General features: G+C 53.7%; 1 long non-coding RNA gene across 1 annotated transcript in view; it reads right to left on the minus strand.

Moving 5' to 3' along the window:
- LOC116668624 overlaps window positions 1–21,843 on the minus strand; it is a 195,768-nt gene that overhangs the window by 101,116 nt on the left and 72,809 nt on the right. The window lies entirely within an intron of this gene.

Consider the following 21,843-nt stretch of genomic DNA (forward strand, 5'->3'; position numbering starts at 1 on the left):
CTACTAGAAGAAAAAGCAGATTACAAAACATCGTGAATGTCCTGGTTCCACTCCTCTCTCTCTGTATGTGTCCCCTTAGCTCCGTGCCCGGCACGTGCTGAGCAGCATGCGGACAGACAGCGCGTGTGACCAAGCGCTTACGGCAGGGGGAGGGCTTCTGGAAAGAGGCGTGCCACCGTGCCCCGGTCTTGTCTTGACTAGTCAGATACGACTGTTTTCAGTCTATTCTTTTTCCTCCTGTCTGTAGTGTCTGATCTGGGGATAACAGCTATGTCTAGCTTTGTTACGTAAAATAATAACAGTTACTAAATTAAAACACAGAGCAAATTTTACCCAATCTTCAAAATCCACTTGAACTTTTAATCCCTCTCGTGACAACTATCCCCAGTTCCTACAGCCTGCTGTGCGGTCCCTGTGCCCCCTAGGGGTGAGTTTCACTGAGCTCCACATTCAGAGCATCATCCAATTACCGTCTGAGCACTGACCGCTGCGTCCAAGGCCGGGGGCTCCTGAGAGCAAGGACTGTGTCCATCCCACTCGCCCCTCAGGGCCTGCACCGAGAAGGCACGCAGCCGGTCCTCTTGGAAACCCGTTGTGAACTCCCACCTGGATTAGCCAGGGGCTGCGGCAGACGCAGCAGTCGCTGTGATGGACGTGGACTGCAGACAGTCCAGTGAGGGTGCGGCCGGAGGGAGGACCAGTGGAGGGAAGAGAAGCTTCTGTGAAACAGGAAGCACTTAGAAACCCATCACCCACACCCGTGACATGTCCTGAGCCTCTGAGGTGGACACCCAGCAGACACCTCACTTCACGAAATACCTCCGCTTCCCGTGGGGAGGGTGGTAGCTGACAGGATCGGCCTGTGACAGAGTTGTACCAAAAGAACCTGGTGACCAACTAGTTTTAAACCTACAGAAAACTTCTGAGTTTTCCTTTTTATCATAAAATAAAGGATCGATACTGCCACTTGCTCAAGCCAGCATCACCCACCCACCCGGGAACATCTGATCCAAATGGCAAGTGAGGAGAAAACCTGCACAAATCCCCACCAAGCGGCTCTGAGCCAACGCCAGGGTCAACACACGGCCTGCAGTCTGAGCACAGCCAGCTGACCCTCAATCAGAGCCACTGTCAAAATGGAACTTGCACGTCTCTGCCTGCGAACGGAATAGGAAACAGGAAAAAAAAGTCTGCTCTCTTTCCTTGTACTGTGCCTTTGAAGTGTTTCTTAAAAAAAAAATTTTTTTTTTACCAGAGTGAAGTCTCCATAACGTGACGTGAACCATTTTAAAGTGAACCACTTGGCGGCATTTAGTACATTCACAACGTCGTGCGACCACCGCATCCGCCCGATTCTAAACCCCTCGCCCAAAGCAGTCCTCCCCTCCCTGGCCCCTGGCAGCCGTCTGTCTACTTCCTGTCCCCACTGATTTGCCATTTCTGGACATTTCCGAGAACCAGAATCAGAGACCCTGTGAACTTCCATGTCTGGCTTCTTTCGAGCAGCAGAATGTCCTCAAGGTTGGTCCAGGCGGTGGCGGTGCTTCATTCTCTGAGGCTGAGGAACAGCCCGTGCGGAGGGACCGCACGGGGCTCGCCCGTCTTCTGTCTGGGGCCCTGCCGCACGGCGCTCTGGGAGCCTGCGTGGACCCCAACTGTACGCCCGCGTCCAGCGCTTACTCTCGGTCATCTGGGGTGGGCACCGAGGAGTGGGGCTGCCGGGTCATAGGGTAAATCTGAGCCTAAGCACGTGCCGTGTCACACAGTGTCACCGTCCACCACAGATAACCAGCCCGGGCACCTGCTGGGCCATCAAGCACAACGCCTTCCACTCGCCACCACAGCTCTTCCTCTTCGGGCTGCCTTCCTCACGGAGAGGCGGCTTCCTCACCTTGTTTCCTGCGCTTTCTCCGAGGCTTCGGGTAAGAATGCCGACGTCCAGTTGAAGCTTTCTCTTCATTGGTATCCTGACCCTGAGGCCACCTCACAGCACAGCCGGAAGGCGTGGGGAAAGGGGGTGAAAAGCTGTCAGCTGTCACAGCCTCAGCTCCCAACTCTCAGAACGGTGGTTCTCCGCTGCCCAAGCTTGTTCCAGAAGATGCTCCGAGCCCAGTAGGGCAGGATGGGGGCAGCAGCCTGGACCCTGGGAGGTCGGGGCGTGGGATCTGAGACACCCACTCCAGCGCCAGAAACCCTCAAGGACTCCAGCCAGAGTGGTGGCCCCTGGCCTGTCCCCACCTGCGTTCAGAGTCTCATCACGTTACAGAGTCTAGGGGCACAGAGACTTAGTCTTCAAACACTGACGGAAACAAATCGGGACGGTGGAGTGAGTACGTGGTGCCAAGGGGTCTGCTGCAGCGTTGTGTTGCAGCAGTAAAATGCCAGACAAGCGCGGCTACCAGAAATGAAATAAAGTATAACGCACAGCCACTGCAGGGAAGGTAAGATGCACTATTTATCTCCACCAGATGCCATACGCGTTACTGAGGGATGTGACATTCTAAAGCATTTCTGTCGCCTTCAAAGGCCTCTCGGTAATAAAACGGGACCCTTCCGTGAGCAGTTACCCCAGGGTAGGGCATTCACGAGGCAAGGGCCCTTGGCATCTCGCCGCCAATGAGACTGAAGTTCAGGGGACGGTGGCATGTCAGAGACGGCAGGAAGCCCTCAGCCTCCCCTGGCCACACGGTCAGTGCCTCTGGTGTGGCAGGACATCGACAGAGCTCGCCACGGTCACCAGATGTCTCTCCTCCAAAAAAGAAAGGCCGCTGACCTCACGGTCCTCTCCTCACGCTCACCACACGCCGCTTGTCCCTTCACAGCGCCTCCTAATTTTTTCTGGGAAAACCCTGCCCTCAATGACATGCGCCGTCCCATCAGGGCCAGCTGCGCCCACAGGGAGAAAGAGTAGGCTGAGCCTATGAAGAGCTCTCTTTCTGCAGTTCCCTTTAGAAGCTAAACGCTGTCTTCTGCTCCATTAAAAATACAGAAATTTCCCCGAGCGGCTCTCCTCTTTAACCTGCTCTTCCCTGCCATTCCGTGATGGCTTCGGCAAGGAAGGCTTCAGGTCGCTCAGTGCCCAAACCCTCAGCGTCCAGAACAGACCAGGTGCCCTCGCTGGAGGAGAGGCCAGAGGAGACTGGCCTCCTCCACACCAACCCACCCCTGGGGACCGGCTCTTCCAAGAACAAGCAGGAACCCACGGCCAAGGGCCCTGCCTTTCGTCCTGCAGGAAACTGAGCCCCTGGAGGGAACCAAGCTGGGAGCTGAGTTTTCCTGCTTTGAGTCTGGGCCACCTGCTGGACCTCCTAGAAACTGCCTGGATTTGTTATCCATCGATGGAGAACTCCTGCGCGGCTGCCCTGCTGGAGTTCCCAGCACAGATCATGACGAAGGACGCAAAGTCCCCCGTCGCCACTTAACTCGACAGCTAAGAGCACAGGTGGCAACAGTCACATGGACCTGAATTCCTCCGCCTCTCCACTGGCTCAGGGGGTTACTGAAGTGCTTACTTCAAAGAGGCGCTAGGGGCTAAGTGAGGCGGTGGACGCGGACGCCCAGCTCGGAGTCCAGGGCTCCGCGCGCGCTCACACGGCCACCGTGGCGCACGGATGCCGCCCTCGGCAGGAGAGGCGGGTCCGTCGCGAAGTGAGCCTCTGCCTCTGCTCAAGTCCACCTGCTCCCACTACCGACCGCCCACCGCTGGCCGGTGACACCGGTATCCCTGAACATCGCAGAAGAGGAGACTGAGTTCCTTTCCCTCAAGTTAATTCTCATTATGTAAAAGTCAGGGGCTTAAAGCTGAAACTCCAATGGGCACTTCAGGTGCTTTGTGCTAACCTGCTTCTCCCTGGAAGTGACACAGGGAGCAGGAGGAAACGCCGCGGAGGGCGAAACTGCATGTCCCCGCCGTACCTCTTTTTCACCGTCACTGGTGCCCTTCGATGTTGACAGTAATAGAATAGTCAGAACGTTGAAGGGAAAGCTCGAGATGCCAGATTCCCACCACGACTGCCGGCCCCAGGCGTAGGACAGCTGACAAAGCCCTTGGCCTCCCGGGGGAGGCCCTGCAAGGAGCAGCTGTCTGCTCCGCGGCGCTCACACCCACACTGGTGTAGTGACAGCCTGATCTCATTACACGTCAATAATCCAGTCCTGAGGCGCTGAGGAGACCCGGAGAGGATTACAACCCCCGCTGGCAATTCTGAGAACCAGGGACCCAGCTCTCAGAGTCAATTACTGGACAGGCAGCCAACCGGCGGCAAACAGAAGACGACCTCGGTTTTACAACCTGATGTGTGTTCACCCCTTTTTTTAAAACTACACTTTCTGTCTTTCAGAAGCTTGTTTTCACTGAGCTGACTGGCTCTTATTACATAACGCATAACTGAAAGATTCCAGAAACTCTGGGCCAAACAGTAGGCAGACAAACGTGCATTTGGTTTCAGACCAGCACTGGTCCTGCCCACACTCGCCTGCTGTCCCGGCCGTCAGCTCTGCAAGCCTGGCTGCACGGAGGAGGGTACTCCCCGGAACCGTGGGCCCCAGGAGGCCTGCCCCAGAGGCCCGAGGAGGGAAGCAGACACACTCAGCGCGTCCAGAGCTTGAGCCTGGGTCCTGTGGCCGCTGTGCCCGAAAACAAGCGGGATTCCTCAGCCTTTGATAAAATGCCCTGTGTTTAGGGAGAATCATTTGAAATGGGTTTGGTTTGCCTGCCATGCCTGGGTCTTTAAGGTCAAACGGTCAGCTACTGGGTATTATAATTATCCATCAGTGTCCCTGTCTTTGTCGCATTTTGAAGTTCCGGACACTGTGGGTTGAGAGGGGACTGGGGGATTTCAGAACCACGGTGCCAGGTACCTAAACAGAACCTGGTAAGTGCTCAGAGCAGATGGTGTGAATGACAGACAGCACAGGGCACCAGGCGTGACCTCCATCTACTGCGGGCGTCGCGAACTTTTTCTCTTAAAGGGACGGACAGGAGACATTTGGGGCCTTGCAGGCCAAACCATCTCTGCTGCACTCACTCAATCCTGCCCTTATGGCCCCAAAGCAGCCTTATGTAAACGATGGGCGTGGCTATGTGCCAATCAAACTTTATTTAAGGACACTGAAACTTCATATAATTTCCATGTGCCATGAAATACCATTCTTCTAATTTGTTTTCTATCCTTTTAGAAATGTGAACGCCAGCCTTAGACCACCAACCCTACAGGAGTGGGTGTGGGCCAAATATGGCCCCAGGATGTAGGTGGCCGCGCCCTACTCTGCGCCTGAGAAGGGCCTGAACCCTGTGGCTTCACTGCTACAACTTACGGATGCCAGACCCGGTGGCCTGACTGACGCCCTGTCCTTGGGGAAAGCAGATGTGGGTTTTCTTCTCCCCAAAGAATCACTCAACCCAAAGTACTTCCACAGTTGATGAAAACTGGAACTCGGGGCTTCCAGGGTGTCTGGCTTCCTGGTTGAGCGTTCCAAAATCCTGTTTTCTAGGACTCAAAGAGACCGCTGCCGATTTCACGCAGCTCAGGCAAACGATGAAAGCAGAAATGGGGATAAAAAGGTTGCTAATCTTTTGAAAAGACCTCATTTCTGGGCTAAACACCCAGGCGTCTCTCTGGTGATTACAGCACTCTGCTTCTGTATCTGCATGCCAGGAGCCGCGAGGACCGACCCCTGGGTATGTGGGGTTTAAGCACACCTGTTCCTGGGGGGCCCCCCAGACTTCACCAAAGCTCTCTATGGGCATGATACGGCTTAGAAATGAGCCAGGCAGCCCTACAGGTCTCTGATGACTCTAACACCCTATGATCCTAGAGAAATACTTAAGTGGTGAACGAGAAGTTGTTTTCCGGGTGCATCGGCCGGGCGGAGGTGAGACCACTGGCGTGAGGCTCACAGAGACACTAACTAGGACGAGAAGGCATCTGTTTGGCGTGGCCGGCGGACAGGTGCGGCCAAGCTGCTGACGCAGCAGAAAAGGAAAGACAAAGCAAACGCGGTCGTGCTCTCGGAGGACCCTCCGCCGGGCACAGAACAAGATGAGCCACCGCGCTCTCAGCAGCATCAACAGCTGCGTCCTTGAGCTGTTTTCCTGTGGACGACGGGCAGCGTTTTCTCTATTTGTCTTTGAACCGCTGCCGCAGAGCGATGCTTTGAAACTGCAGCTTCAAGCCTGTTCTGATGCGCCACCTCCGTGTTCTATTTGAAGGTGTGTCACCATCAACAAAAATGAGTGATAATACAACGGTCTGCTTGTAGCAGAGCTCTTCCAACAAACAGGAAACACACGTACAGATTATTAAACTGACTGTAAGGTGCCTCTCACCAGCCGGACCGTCCTGCATTTGGTATTTTTTGTAGGAAACACAAAAAGACATTGGGCAATTCTCTTGACTCCCCTCACAAAGAGGCTGGAGCTGATGAGAGGACTGAGATGAAGAATGCCGTGCTCTGTGAACTCAGACGGCCTCTCACACAGGGCCAAGCGCCTCTCGGAACCCAGCCTGGGCCTGTTCTAGGGAGGGGACAGCGCTGAAGGAAGAGGTGGGGGCACGGGCACTCAGGAAAGAAAACGACCAAGTTGAGGACACTGACTCCTTTAACTCATATTTCTTAAGTATATGAAAAATTTTTCAGTAGAAAAGGTTATGAAATTAAACTGCCGTGAGAACCACCATCACTGTGACCCGCTGTGGCCAGGCGGCGGCACTGGGTCCTGGTGTCCCTTCTCCGGAAATTCCTACTTCCTCTGTCTGCCCCTCTGGGCCTTACTGGCCTTCCCCACCCCCTGTGACGCCACCCCCTTTTATGGAAACTGGGCCTCAGCAAACTAGGCCCTTAAGCCAAGTCTGGCCCACTGCCAGTTCAGTAAATAAAGTTTTACTGGTACATCGCCATGGCGGGTCGTTTACAGGTGGTCTGCGGCCGCTTTTGAGCTGCAAGCGTAGAACTGAGTGGTGGTGACACAGGTTGTAGGACTCATAAAGCTTAAAACATTTAGTATCCAGCCCCTTCTAGAAAAGCTCCGACACCCTGATGGAGACAGAACCAGAGCAGCTGAACAGCGAGCAGGCCAGGCAGGCCTACCTGGCTGCGACTTCTGCCTCTGCCACCCGGGGGCGGGGCTCCCTCACCTGTGACACTTGGACCAGGATGCCGCTGCACAGGTTTCCTGGGAAGGTCCCGAGACGTGCACGCCGACTGCTCAGGGGAGCGCCTGACACACCACACGTTCAGCAAAGGGAGGCTGTGAGGACCACACACTTCCAGTCACACCCGCTTTGTTCTGGCTGGTACTGCCCGTCACTCCCGAGAGCACGCCTCTGCTCCTCACATCCCGGCCTCCCGGGGCCTGTCTTCCTCCTCCTTCCTGTCACCTCCCGACTCCTCCTGCCCCCCCTCTTCCTGAGCTGTCACCTACCCATCTTGAGGACGGCTCTGGGCGTGGCAGGTCTCACCCTCTTTTTGGAAGGCCTGCTCTCCTTCCTATCGCCCTTCCCCTGAAGCCTGCTCCGCATCCAAACAGCAGGGCCCCGCTCTTCCAAGTGCGGCCGAGGGAAGTGGCCGGGCCCTCGGGGCCAGCCTCCAAAGGAGCCAGCAGCTCTGCGGCAACCGGCCCCTGGCCACTATGCCCGGGGCGCCTCCAGGTCTCTCACGTGCATGAGGCTCAGGGGTCACCAGCTGTCAATCCTATGTCACATACTTGGAAGCCAAGGCTGTCCCAACTCGGGCAGCTCAGCGACGACAAAGTGAAGGCCGGCCACAAACATCCAGCAAAGCGGATCTTCTAGGAGCTCTGACGACCCCGGGGGAGCCGTGTGTGCTCCGAGGCCTGCAGACCTCTCAGAGGAAAACGTGGCTCATGACCTCAGGCAGACAGACCACAGGACACTTGGGGAGAGGGGCTAGAATGGACTGAGCATTCCCCGCGGCCGCGTCCTCCCCGCCCGCAGGAGAATGGTGATGCGATGGGCAAGCCGAGGACAGAGCTGGTGAGCAGCCCGTTTTCCAGTCAACACCCAGGTTTGCCGGCGAAGACGCACCCACTTATTCAGAAAAACAAACAAACAGAAGGCAGAGGATTCTCAGCCGCCACTTTCACGGTCCACGAGGGAGTATCACTCCCTTTGGGGGCAAGATGATTGTCTCTGACTTAAATCCCTCACCCAACTGGAGAGAAAGGGAATGAATTCATCATCCAGTCTCTGAAGTCGTGTAACTGCCTAATATTCGACTCCCTGATTACAGTTTTTATCTTTTAAAGACCTGGATAAACACCCACAGGTGTAACGCCCCCGTCACGAAGGCCTTCTTATTTCCGTCCTTAGGAAATTCTATAAAAGGACCCCGTTGACTCTAGTCGAGGTGTTATGCAGCTGATAAATGTGCGTTGATCTTTTTACTCAGAGGTGGTCACACTCCAGGAGTGGATTAGTGGCCCCTGTGAATCTCGGCGGGTTACCTTCACTTACTAGGTTTGTAACTCGCAGGGATTCTGGAGATAAAAGGTGCCTTGGAGGGTAGGTGTTTAAGACTGCAAAACCCAAGGTCAGAAGCGTGTTAACAGAACGTTTAATAAACTACTAAATGCTTTTTTGCTTTTTCCCCATAATCATGGGAACAGAAGGGAGGAGGTCTCAGACACCCACACTGCATCAAGGTTTGAGACACACGATTTATGTATATTTATGTATGTTTCTTTATTTAATCTTTGAAACCCAAGGTGTAGGTGGCACTACCCCATTTTACAGACATGGAGCATTAGGCTTTGAATGATGCGATCTCAGGGTGCGCTGTCCTGGGTCACACAGCCAGAAGCCGGCAGAGCCAGGCTGTCTCCTGCGTGACGTCTTTGATACCGTTCCCCTCGGGGAACATGTGGCTTCTGAAGATATTAACAGCTTCAGGGAAAAGTACAGGGCATTTTTGCAAATATCATTCTCCTCCCATCACATGTGGAATAATGCTGCCTCAAGCTTAAACGGTATCATCAGACAAACTCTGAGAGACATGTATGTTGAAAGCGACAGCCCTCCTTGAAAACGCTCATTTTTTTTTTAATTTTAAAAATTATTTGTAGTTTGCAAGAGGCGTCCAGTTATTTTGAACTTGTTAATAGATCCTACTTGGACTCCAGCCACTTCCTACACTACAGAAGATCAGCCGCAAAGAAGCTGCAGTTAATGAGAAAGGGCCTGGGTCACCGGGAACACATGTACAGGGCTCTGATGAGTCCCGCCCCGTCATCAGAGACGAAGGTTTCCAGAAAATTATCACTAGTGAACACTTCAGACGCAGGCCAGGGAGGGGGAGACTCGGCTTCGAAGAAGTTCCCGAGGGAAAACGCTGGCTGGGTCTAGGGGGGCCACAAACTCATCAAGAGACATTTACGTGGCAGGGCTGGGGGAGCCGCGCCTTCCTGGGTGTCTAGGGAAAGGCAGTAACCCCAGTAGTGCCTCCCAGGCCTGCAAGGATGGCATCCCACAGCACATTCCTGAAAGCGCCCGGCAGGAGTTAGGCCCTAGCTGCTGGCCAGCTTGTTGCAGAAAGCTCCTAGAATTCTCAGCACAACTCCCAAGGACTGGCCTGGCACTTCAGTCCCAGGACCTGAGCCCCGGTCCTGCACATCCTCCTGGGTGGACGGCTGTAAGGTCAGGTCCCACCAGAGCCACAGGACCGGTCACCCCAAAACCCTCCCTCTTGTCTGGAGACTCAGGAAATCACCATCCTCCAGCTGTCCCAAAGAAGCTTGAGTATTATGTTAGGGAGAAACTACCGTCATTAATTGGTTAATGGTGACACTGTGCTGAAGGGTTTTGCTGCGACGGTTAATCCCAAATTGTTTTGTCCTGAGTGGGGAGGCTGGCCCTCTGCTTTATTCCTCTCCAGAGCAAGCGAGAAAGGAGATGCTTCACTTTGATTAGCTAATTTGAATAGTGGCCTTGGACCTACCATAGCGTGAGTTAGTTTTCAGTAGACCTTAAAATCAGAAACTCCAAGTACAAAGCCATAAATCTAATTATTTTCCCCCTTCAGCCCCCGTATTTTAATAAGAGACGTGCTAACGTGCACACAATACGAAACATCAGTGGAAGTGACGTCTAACAGGGATGGAGAACATATCAAATAAAAGCGCGCCATTTAATAGGCTAATATCACACACTAAGCTCAGAAAACAGAAACCTGATGTGCAGTCTGGGCGGAACACATCCATTTGTCTCATTCTCTTGCTTTAAAAATTAAGCATTATTTAAACGTCTGTGCTGCAACTGTTCATCCTCGAAGAAAAAACGATCAGCAGCTTCACGCGTTCTGAAGGTAAAATAAGCAGCCGTCCAAAAACACGTCCCTGACAGAGTGGGAACCTGCTGTTCGTACGGTGCCTGTTCCCAGGGACACAGATGTGCTCCGGGATGCGAGCGACCGTGCAGCAGCCCGCTCGCTTCAGCCACAAACCCTGAGATCACAGCGCTTCTCTACTGACAACAGTGCGCGTCTAAATGACCAGGGGCTGCGGGGGGCGACGGTGGGACCAGCGGCCCCAGCCTGGGGTGAGTGACCAGGCAGCATGTGGACCACTCTCCTGTCCCTGCAGACACAACAGCCAAGCCAGCAGCGGCCTCGCTGCCATCCTGTGTGTGCATCACACGCTCTGAGAAGAAACCACCCCCCGTTTCATCACTCTGGGCAATCACACACACGTTCTGTGCGGTATGTGTTTTTCATTAAAAAAAAAATACAGTTGGAACATTTGCAAGATACATTCCATAAAGACAAATTATTGTTTCGAGGGCCTTCCTGACATAATTTACATTGCCTTCCCAGCTTAATGAAAAAAATGTATTTTTGAAGTAATGCATTTGAAAGCCCTCCATAAACATTACCTGGTAATGGTTCTAAGTCCCAGAGGGAAACAAATTTGCCAAAGGCCGCATTGCATTAGCCAGCACAGCAGACGGGGAGAGTGTATCTGTGCACAGACGTGTGTGCAACAGCCACGGAAAGGGACGCTACACTCTCAGAGCATTGGCTTTCTAACCAGTGCGGTCCCCGCAGACACTGGCGGTGGACCTGGGTTACCTGCCAGAGAACATGAAATCTCTGCAAAACTCTACTTCGCACGAGTAAGGACTACCCTGGGAATGGATTTTCGGCTTCCATCAGTTATCTGGGCAGATGCTTGCTTCTTTTGTAACAAACTCAAGAAAATAAATTGACTCGAAACACATACTGAATATAACAGAAAGAAAGAGTGGGGAAATGAGGTTAAGACCAGAAGGGTTTCTACACGCAGAAGTCCTAAATTTTAAAAAGAGAAAGAGAAACAAGAAATGTTGAAGTTCAACAAAATCATGCCAGAAATGTCTTAGGAATATAATGTATAAAACTAAAGATGATCTTTTGCATCCCGTGCGGGAGACAACGAATGGACCATTTTGTAAGCGAGACATCTCAGGATCACGATGGCATGGACCTGAATTACCTCCACTTCTCACTCCTCCCCCACAAGCCCTGGGCTTCTTACCCAAGAAGCTCTCGTAGCACCTGCCCCTGCTTTTCAAAAATGAAAAATATGTAGTCTTACAACCTATAAAAAATTGAACTCATAATTTAAAATCTCCAGAAGAAGAAAGCTCCATGCCCAGATGGTTTCACGGGAGAGTTTACAAACATTTAAAGAATAAAACACTGATTTTACAAAATCTCCTCCAGAAAATAGCAGAGAAAATACTTTCCAACTCATTTTATGAAGCCGATATTATGCTGATACTCAAACTAGTCAAAGACAAAAAAAAAAAAACCCACAGACCAATATTTTCCATGAACTTAAGTGTAAAATACTGAAAAAATACTAGCAAACTGAATTTAGCAGTGCACAGAAAGAATAATACACAATGACCAAATGGGACTTACCCCAAGTATGCGAAAATGACTCACTATTCAAAGATAAATCAACGTGATCCACCATGTTGACAGACTAACAAAGAAAAACCATACGCTTACACTAACCGGTGCAGAAAAAGCACTTGACAAAGATCCAGTAGCTATTAACGATAATGATTCTGCGCAAACCAGGAATATAGGGGAACTTTCTAAACCTAGCAAAGAGCAGCCACAGAAACCCGGCACCTCACGTCACACAACGGTGAGAGAGTGGACACCCTCTCCCCAAGTCTGGGGAGAGGCAGGTATGTCTGCTCTCACTAGAAGTGCCAGCCAGTGCAATAAAGCAAGAAAGAGAAACAAAAGGAATACATATTAGAAAGAAAGAGAGAGAAGATGACCTATAACCACAGATAATATGGCTGTCCATGTGGAAATCCTAAAAAATCTGCAGAAACTTCCAGAGTCAATAAGTGAGTTTAGCAAGATCACAGGAATAAGATAAACCTATAAAAATCAACTATATTTCTAGAACCTAACAATATACAAGGGGAAACCAAAATCAGAAATGTAATACCATTTTCAATTGCTCCAAAGAAACAAACAGGTACTCGTGTGCTGAAAATCACAAAATGATGATGAAGGAAACAAAAAAAAGCCCTGCATAACTGGGGAGACACACCGTGTTCGTGGATTAGGAAACGCAACTTGGTCCCAATGTCAGTTCTCCCCGAATCTGTAAGTTCAATGTAGGGGGGATCCCTAGGGAGGTGCTGCTCCAGGTGTCCATGGCTTTTTCCTCACTGTCCAGGCGGTCACCAGGTTTGTCTTCTTTAGCTCTTTTCACAGCAGCCACTTTACCCACTTCTGCCAACACCAATCCTAACAGGCGGACCTGACACCCCAAGAAGCCACCGAGCCTGGGGTCCACCTGGGGGCTAGTGCCGCAAGGGTGCTGCTGACCGTGCCCAACACAGCCACAGAGCGGCTGCCACCCAGCCCGCCGGCACCTCCTGCCGCGTCTCCACTGGGATGTGCACAGGTCCAGCCCATGCTCTGCCCACAGCCCAGGCCCCCTCTCCCAGAAAACACTCCACAGGGAGAGAAGCCTCCAAACCCCGACAGCACGCCGTCCAGAGGACAGACGGCGCTTCCTGTGTCCTCGGCTCACCGTATTTATCTGCCTCCTCAGTGCCAAGTGCGTGGAAGTACGACCAAGTCCATCTGGCAGTCACCGTGGTTGCTCAGAAGTTCCCTGCTTCTGCTGGAGGCCTTGGCCTTGACCCACTGCGGCCCTTGACTGTGCCTCCCTCGGGGTGAGCCCTTGGTCAGGATGGTGGTGAGTGTCCAGAGCTGACGGACTCCAGCTGGACTGACAGCCAGTCCCCCTCGCGCCTGGTGGGTCTCATCCCAAGACTGAACACAGGTGGCCCGCCAGGGGACCCCAGGGCTAGAAGCCCCATCAACACCATTCACAAGACAGACTCACGAGACAGAGCTGGCAGAAAGTAACCTCATTAAAGGGGGCACGAGAGAGCATCCCTTCCGTGGAAAGGTCGTTTTACGTCCCCTATGACTCAGAATCCAACACGGCGGGGGGTGGGGGGGGCCTCTAGCTCACTGCCTGCCATTGTCTTCAGCTCATAAGCATTTCTCCAAGGACCCCTTGGGGCCACGTCTGCGTGGGGTGTGAGAGATGTGATTATCCCTGAGCGCCAGTGAGCAGGATGAGGAAGGCAGGACGGGAGAAAGCGACACAGACGTGACCACAGCAGCAAGGGAAGGGTCCCTGCCAGGCACATCGCAGGCACAGCCTCCATCAGCTTCAAAGGCACCGTGAGCGGCCGGGCTCCGAGGGCACGGGCGGAGATGAGAGCCAGGCCAGGGAGGGGAGGGCAGCACATCAAGGAAGTGGGATGACCTGCGCCCGCCCCTCCCCGCGCACACTCCCTATCCCATGCAGGACAGCCAAGCGTCTGCACCAAAGGGTCAGGCATCTGGCGCTTTGATGGCCGTGCCCATGGGGCCATGGAACCAAAACACAAAACGGTGACAGGAAGAAACCACTGCCCCAGGCCGGGGGAGCGGGCGCAAAGGAGCCTCTCCTGCCCCAGCACCCCAGCCCCTCCTTGGGGGATGTGACTTCAGCAGGAAGTTCCCTTGCGCAGTGGAGGAGGGAAGTGGGTCCAAACCCTAGCAGCACCACAGAGGACCACGCAAAGGGCAGAAAGGAGGGAGATGATTTTCTTGCTAAGTGGGCCCCCCTCATGTGACGGCTCCCGCAGTGGAGGAAGAGGCTCCCTTACCTGGACGCCACGCGTCCTCAGTCGTCGCCGCCTACTGTCGTGTATCTTTCTCATGGTTCAGTATTTACCAAAGAGCTGCGAAATTAAGAGAGATCCCATAGCTGCAGAAGACAACATAATTATAAGGGGTCAACTTGATAAGACATACAATCTTCAGAAACCTGTAGGTTTGCCTAATAAAATATTTACATCAGTCGCTGCTGGACACCCAGAGGGAGGAATGCAGCGATGCTGCCACCTCCACGGCTCTGGGGCTGCAAAAATGTCACGTGGCGCCATGTGCGGGGGAGGGGTGACCGTTTAACCAGTACCGTGCTTTTTCCTCATAATATGCTGCTGCTAAGAAGCACCAAGGAGGCATTCATGTCTTTGAGGCAGGCTTGAGCTTCCTTTTTTATAAATCTGAGGGAAGCCACCTTTTGCTTTAGTTGTATTTCATTGAAGAAGAACAGTAAAACTCTGACAAAACCTGACACTCAGCCCCACGCCCCATTCAGGGAAAGTACACGAGTATTTTACTTCATTTATCGTTAAAATTATTTTACTTTGTTCCCATACATTTTAATACTTCAATATACATAAGCGTTTTGTTTTGAATCATTGTAATCAAGCATTTTATAATAATAAAACAATATACCAACGCCAAGTCCTAGTTTCACGGCCTTGCTGTAAGGACGCTGTGCGCTGTCCTCGGTTGCTTTCTCACGAGCCTCCTCTGCGCTCTGGGACCCTGTCGCGCAGGTCGCTCCTGCCCACGCAGAGCCGGCCCTGGAGACGGAAACTAGCTTGCACGTACTTTTCGTTCTGGAGTGGAGGGAATGGGGCCTCTGCAAATGGAGGGATGGTCCTCATGTTCGGGGTGCCGGCTCCTCTGCCACAGCTGTGGGGCCTGGCACCGCCTCTTGCTTTAGCTTCCCCTGTTGAAGGTGCTCAGTGGCTGCTTATAAAATGCCATCAGCATCAGTTCCCCCTCCACACCAGCGACCACAGACGGCCGCCGCTGTCAGGGCCACTGCCGTCACTGCTCGTCTGCGACACTAACATCAGGTGTGGGACAGAACCTGAGCATCTCATCTCTAAGACCCGAAGGTAAACTGGCAGCAAAGCGAAGCAGCTCTCCAGCGTGCTCCAAACTAAGGCAGGGCTGACAATAAGCTGTTTCCAACGGATGCACAGGAAGTTTTCTCCAGCTGACTTCCTTTATGGCACATGGCGTCTCACAGAGACCACTCTGGCACTTGAGGGGCTGGTTCAAAGGCATCATTACATTTGATTTATGAAATTATGGAAATATGTCCACATGCTGAAATCATAAGGAGCTCACAAAAAAACACAGCCTCAAGAACTGGCAGTCGTGACGCTCCTCTGCCGGCAGGAAATGCCGGAACGGCCATGTGGTTTCCAGTTGCTGTCACGTCACAGGCTGGTCACTGGTCACTCTGAGCTCGGAGACCAGCACGGCAGGTGTGTTGCTTTCCCGTCTCTTGAGTCAGCGTCCCTCACCGTCACGCTGAACACACCCCCGCTGTGCAGATTTGGAAAACCAGGGGCAGACATGGCAAGCACGGACCTGGCCAGGAACAGCCCATCCGGATTAGAAGACAAATCGCCGTTTGGTTTAAACGTTTTGCTTTTAGCTGAAAAGAAGCAGTCGATTCAAATGAGGGCATAGACTGTGTCTCTGAGTGACAGCGTCTGGGCCCACACTGGGCATGTGACAACTTAAGAAATGACCGTAGTAAGAACGAGTGAAAGTGACAGGTCACGGTCTGTGTCCACGTCCGTGTCCCTCCTGCACTGCAGGACTGGCCAGGCAGCTTGTGTCGGGGACAAGCTCCTGGGTCTCAGGCAAGGCCCATGACGTCCTCCAACCTCTCAACCCCAGGCAGGGAAGGGCTGGCCTGGAGGAACCCGGGTCTGGCCGAGGACCTTAAGGGTTGTCTAGTGACACTATTTTATAGAGTAAAATCGCAAACAGACGTTCACTTTCCTCCTTAGGTCACCTGCCATCTCCGAGCTGTACTCGAACACTCAGAACAGGACACCTGTGGTTTCTCACACGGTCACGATCCCAGGCACCCTGCCAGCTGTCGTCTGCAGTGCCGTGACAACCCCTGGTGACACCACTGGGCAGCTGACCACGTGGTGGCTGTGACTCAGGACTCAGCTGCTCTCCTAGGCGGGGAGCAGGACACAGAACACGGGAGAAGCAGTAAGATGAAGCACGCTGGCAACCTCTGGACGTTTTTTGAAACCTTTTTTAATCTCCAGAATGTCCTCAAGAAGCTGCCCTGAAAGCCAGGAGCCAGGCACGCCTACCAGTGGCTTTTCACACTGTGCACGACCTTTAAAGCAGAGGGGCCAGGTAGCAGGAGTGGGACACGGGTCCCGGCAGCTCTCCCCTCCCCCTGCAAACACTGCTGCTCGTTCTCCTGGAGGGGCCGTCGTTACAGAGAAGGGCCGTGGGTGCTGTTTGTAACAAGCGTTGCTCACCAACGGTCACTGCGAGTGAACCAGCACACCACGAGCCCGCACTTCCAGCTGGTCCACTCGTGAGAACAGGTGCTCACCCTTGGCTGAGGCGGAGGCCGTCCACCCAGCACGAGGCCCATCCTGGGGACCTGCCACGCCACACACCGGTCACCTCCGCACGCCCTGTCTGAACTCTGGCGGAGATGTCCCAGGGAGAAGGACAGAGTGAGACGGGGGTAGATCCCTGGTGCCCAAGACAGGAGGGAGAAAAATACTGGCAAACACCTTTAACAGGGAGAGGCCACGTGACAACTCTCTCACAGCGCAGAGGACTTTAGCTCTTCTGGCCACGGGCACAGGGAACTCCAGTTTTGTTCATGTTGCTGCAGTTACATACATGATAAGATAAAGTCAATTTTAAGCTGAAAATTTGGTAACTTGGTCTCTAAAGTCATTCCGAATCATCTGAGAGTGAGGGGCTTGACAATTATAAAAATTACTTCTGTAATGCTAGCTGCACTTGGAGATATGATCAGAGAATCACAGTGCTAAAATAAACTGTGTTCAACTGAACACTGACAATTCTGCCATTTCGTCCCAGCCTCCATAACTGCCGCCGTGCTTGGGGAAACCGTCAGAACAGCCCCCCTTCGTGCAAAGATCGCACATTCAGAGAGGATGCCATTCTAGCCCCACGAAGAGCTGAGGAAGGCTGCCCTGCCCGAGGGGACCCCCGTGTGCCGGTCCAGTGGTGGGATGTGCCTGCCACTCCCGGGTCAGGTCTCCTGGGCAGCGAAGCCTCGGGCCCAGGGAACAAGGCGCGTTCAGACCCGACCCCCTTCAAAGCTAGAGGAAGTATCTGCAGGCCCCACACCCTCCCTTGTGAAGTCCCTCCCCCAAGCCAGCTCAGACGCACATGCCCAAACATCCCACATTTAACCTAAGTTTTGCTTTGAAGTTTTGGAAGTATTTTGTAATTGCTCCTCTAAGAGACAGCGTGGGACAGTGGCTAAGGGCCGTGCTAAACCCTACATCTGTGTGAACTGGAGGAAGTTCCTTAACATCTCTCTGCCTCCTGTATAAAACAGAAATAACAACAGTGCTGTTGTCATGGTCATGATGGCGCGCAGGTTAGCCAGCGTGCGGTAGGAGCAGAAACGTGTCTGGCACAAAATGAACCCCATGCAAGTGTTCTTTTATGTTGGGTCTTTGGGCAAACAAATAACTCATTTGATCAGCAATTGGCTGTGCTGTCTTGGCAATTATTATGCCCACTAAGGGATTCTTGTGTAAGAAAAGCTAGCTTCTAAATTATTTCCAAATGTAATACAATGTGGATGAAAACTAAATTTAACCATTAAAGAACCTGACATGTTATGTTCCTAAAATATTTAATTAAAAAGTTTAAATTTCAGTTTTGGGGTTTGCTGATCCAATTCATTACTTTTTTATTTTCAGAACTCTTCGCGGATTTGTGAACATCCTCATAGATGTGTGAGCAGCCAATGGTCCCTGTGCTCTGAGCCACATCACCGGTGGGGCTGGGCACCAACCGCATTGCAGACAGAGATGCCGGGCAAGTCCAGAGATGCCTCTCCTTTATGACTCAGTCTTCATCAGCTCCCTCTGTCCACGGCCTCCACCCAGAGCATCGTCCCCAAACCCTCCCACAGGGCCAGCAGCTGGGACAGTCATCCCTGCTCCCCGCACTCCCGCTGGCAGGAGGGGTGTGGAGCCGGCGTGACTCCTGCAGCTTCCGTGCCGAGTCCCTGCCGAGCCGTCCCGGCCGTTCCGGCTTCACCGCCCCGCCCACGGGGGGCCTTGCAGCCTCTTCATCTTGACGGCACCTCTCTGCCACGCAGGCTGATGTCCGTTCTTCCAAATACAACCCGTTTACGTATACGATTTCGTCTGTCTAGTCATGAAACTTTAAAGAGACAACTGAAAACTTACTGCATGATTAGCCTTTATTTTTATCAGATCTTTTACAAAATAAATGCCACATCTAATACATAACGTGATCCTTCCTACATAACCCCTACAATGTATCAACACTCACCCAAGTCTTAAAATACATGTGATTCTATATGTGAATCCTCCTGTTAAAACCCTCCTGTCCTGGCTCCCTCCTGGGCTGCTTCTCTTAGGCCCATCTGTGCCCAGAGATCCACTCACTTGTCTTAAAACCCTCCCATCTAGCCCTGTTAACATCTGTGCCAGTTCCCAGAACCCCCAGCGCTGCCTGCAGAGCAGAGTGTCTTCTCCTGGAGAGGGAGGCCACCGTACTTCAATGGAAAAAACCCTCCTATAAAACCCTCTTTCCCTCGTAAGCACCATTGCCTGTCACTTTGTGGCTGTGAGACACTAGATGTCACTTTCCTTCACGTCCCGAGTATGCTGCTTGCAATGGTCTGAAGGGTACTTAACAGCACGGGCCTTGGGTGGCCCGGAGACTCCCCGTCGCTGGGAGGAAGCCGTGAGCGGAGGGAACTGGCCCAGACGTGTTGACACTGACAGACACCCCCTACCCTGGAATGACACGGACACACAAAAAGGCACGGCAGCGAACGGGCGGCGACTCCCGCTGGCCGCGCAGCATGTTATGCCACATCAGTGGGGAGATGCCAACGGTCTTGCTGTTAGCTCTTCGAACTAATGCCCATCTCACAGGCACCCCGACTCCGCCTCTGCCTGCACACCTCAGGCCCGGTCCCCCTCGGTGGTTAACGGGCAAAGAGGCCTGGCCTACCTGATCCCGTGCCTTCCTGAGAAGACGCTCAGGCTGTTAGTGACCTTCCAACCGGCAGGGACCCTCGTCCTTGCCGGAAGGATGTCGAGACTTCACTCGTCCCAGAGAGCAGCTTCTCACTACTTGACTCCCCCCGAGAAGGTGACTCACCTCAGCCTCGTCCCACCAAGCCCCAGGAGCACAGGTCTCCAACCTCCCTCCAGGGCTCTCAGAGGCTGAGGCGCACGTGTGAGCATGAGCAAGTGTGTGTGCCGTGCCCCCTGCTCCCGGCTCCTGCAGGATCCTGTGGCCTCTGCTGCAAACGGGAACTCTGGTGCAGAAGCCGGAGGAAACACGGCCCTCAGAACTGACGTTCTGAGATTAAACACACAGCAGCACAGCAGGGGGCCTGGCAACAGAACCACACGGCTTTCAATCAGGTGCCCACAGGAGGAAACGACCCATGCCTATCTGCCTGCCTATCCATCTATCACCCCCCCACCCCACCACCCATCCATCTAGTGGTAACCACACAACAGCCAAAGCTGCACCTCCTTGGATCTTTCAGGGGCCCTTCTCCCATCTGCAGTGACTCTGCATCCTCAAAGGAGGGGGTCGCAGATCTGGAGAACAGAAAGAAGAGGGGAGGAGCCGTCACTAGGAGGTGTTTCCACCAGGACCCCTGATGTCTCAGGGCTGTGGCCCTCTAAGGCTGTCCCAGCCAGCCCCGAGGAGCCTTCCTTCTCAGGAGGACTGATGCAATGGCACGGCGGTGACGCCCGTGGGGACAGCAGCTGTGGCAGGAGTGCTCGTGGTCATTGGGCCCGTCCTGTGTCTCATGATGCTGTCCCAGGTTCTCTGCAGCTGAAGCCCCACACTGACAAAGTCCTACTGTGAAGTAACAAGTGGACACACCGTGCTCCAGAAGAGAACGGTCATTCTATCACTGGCAGCGTCTCTGCAGGAGCGTGCGGGCTGCCAGCATGCCACATCCTTCACGCCCTCCGCAAGTGGGTTCTGCCACTCACCCCCCAGACACCACGCCTGGCGACAGTGGGCCCAGCTGAGGCCCTCCGTACACTCCCGCCCCGTCCTTCCTCCAGGCAGCTCCTCCAAGCCCACTCACAGGGACGCACGCCATCCACACGACTCCACCTTCGATCTGGAACCTCCTCCGGGGCAGGGTTTTCTGGTCCCTCCCAAACCCAGCCTCTTCCAGCGTCAGCTCCATGAAACCTTCCTGAGATCGCCTTCGGTTTCTACTTTCCTTCCTTCCAACTGGAGAGCAGTGGTGTGTGTCAGAGGAAGCAGTGGCACCAGAAGGCAGACAAGTATTCCAAAGACAAGAGCGATGCGCTAGGGTCCCAGCTGTCACTGGCTGTCCGAGTGAGCCTCAGTGGGCGACTCGGCCGCTCAGGCCCCCGCTTCCTCTTCGCAAGGGGCGAGGCCCACGTGAGCACTGCGAACCTGGGCTGGCTCAAGTGACAAGGGGCCACGTGAGTTTACAGGACAAGGAAGGGAGGCACTGGCGGGCGGAAGCCGGGAAGTGTCCAGAGCGCTGGGCCGGGGGTGGGGGGGTGGCAGGGCTGGGGGGTCAGTGTCCGAAGGGCCTGGGCTGACTCCTCCTTTCGAGGTGGGGTGGCCGCTCACGTGAGAAAACGGGAGATGGCAGGTCCCTGAAACCCCTCCTCCTTTTCTTTGTCTTCTGACTCGACGCCTTAAGTCCACAGCAAAAAGGGAGGTGAAGGGCCCCTTCCAGGCCATGCCTGCCCATGTGACATGGTCGCCCCCGGGCGGAGATGGACACAGCCGGTGCCCGAGCTGCAGACCCGCTGCGGTGCTTCCAACTCTGCCCGCTCGGAGCGGTGACTGCCGCCCACCAGGCACCAAGCAGACGGCCCACGTCTCCGGGCGCTGCGATGAGGCCGTCTTACACACGAGGAAGCCCCGTGCCAAGACGACAGGGGAAGGGGCAGCAATGGGTCTTAGATTTACAAGAAAAAATGTGAAAACAGCACAGACATAACACATACCCTGCACCCAGGTTCTCCTGTTCTTAGCATCTTGCACGGGATGGGACATTTGTTACAGCTAATGAACCAGGATCAATGCGTTACTATTAACTACAGTCCGTACTTTATTCAGATTCCTTAGTTTTCACCTGACGTCCTTATTCTGTGAGAAGGTCCCATCCTGACACCACGTGACATTTAGCTGTCGTGTCTCCTCAGGGTCCTCTTGGCTGTAACGGCCTCTCAGGCTCCCCGTTTCAGTGACCGGGACGGGTAATGGTCAGGTGTTCCGCAGGGTGCGGCTCGCCAGGAGCTCATCTGCCGTTTCCGTCGCCACTAGATGGGGGTGCCTTGCTCACCGTGTGGTATCTCGGGAGCACGCCGTCCGCCGTGACCATGGATCTTGGCCTCGGTCACCTGGCGGAGGTGTGTTTGTCAG

The sequence above is a fragment of the Camelus ferus genome, chromosome 14 (genome assembly GCF_009834535.1).
Source record: "Camelus ferus isolate YT-003-E chromosome 14, BCGSAC_Cfer_1.0, whole genome shotgun sequence".
Classification (NCBI taxonomy): domain Eukaryota; kingdom Metazoa; phylum Chordata; class Mammalia; order Artiodactyla; family Camelidae; genus Camelus; species Camelus ferus.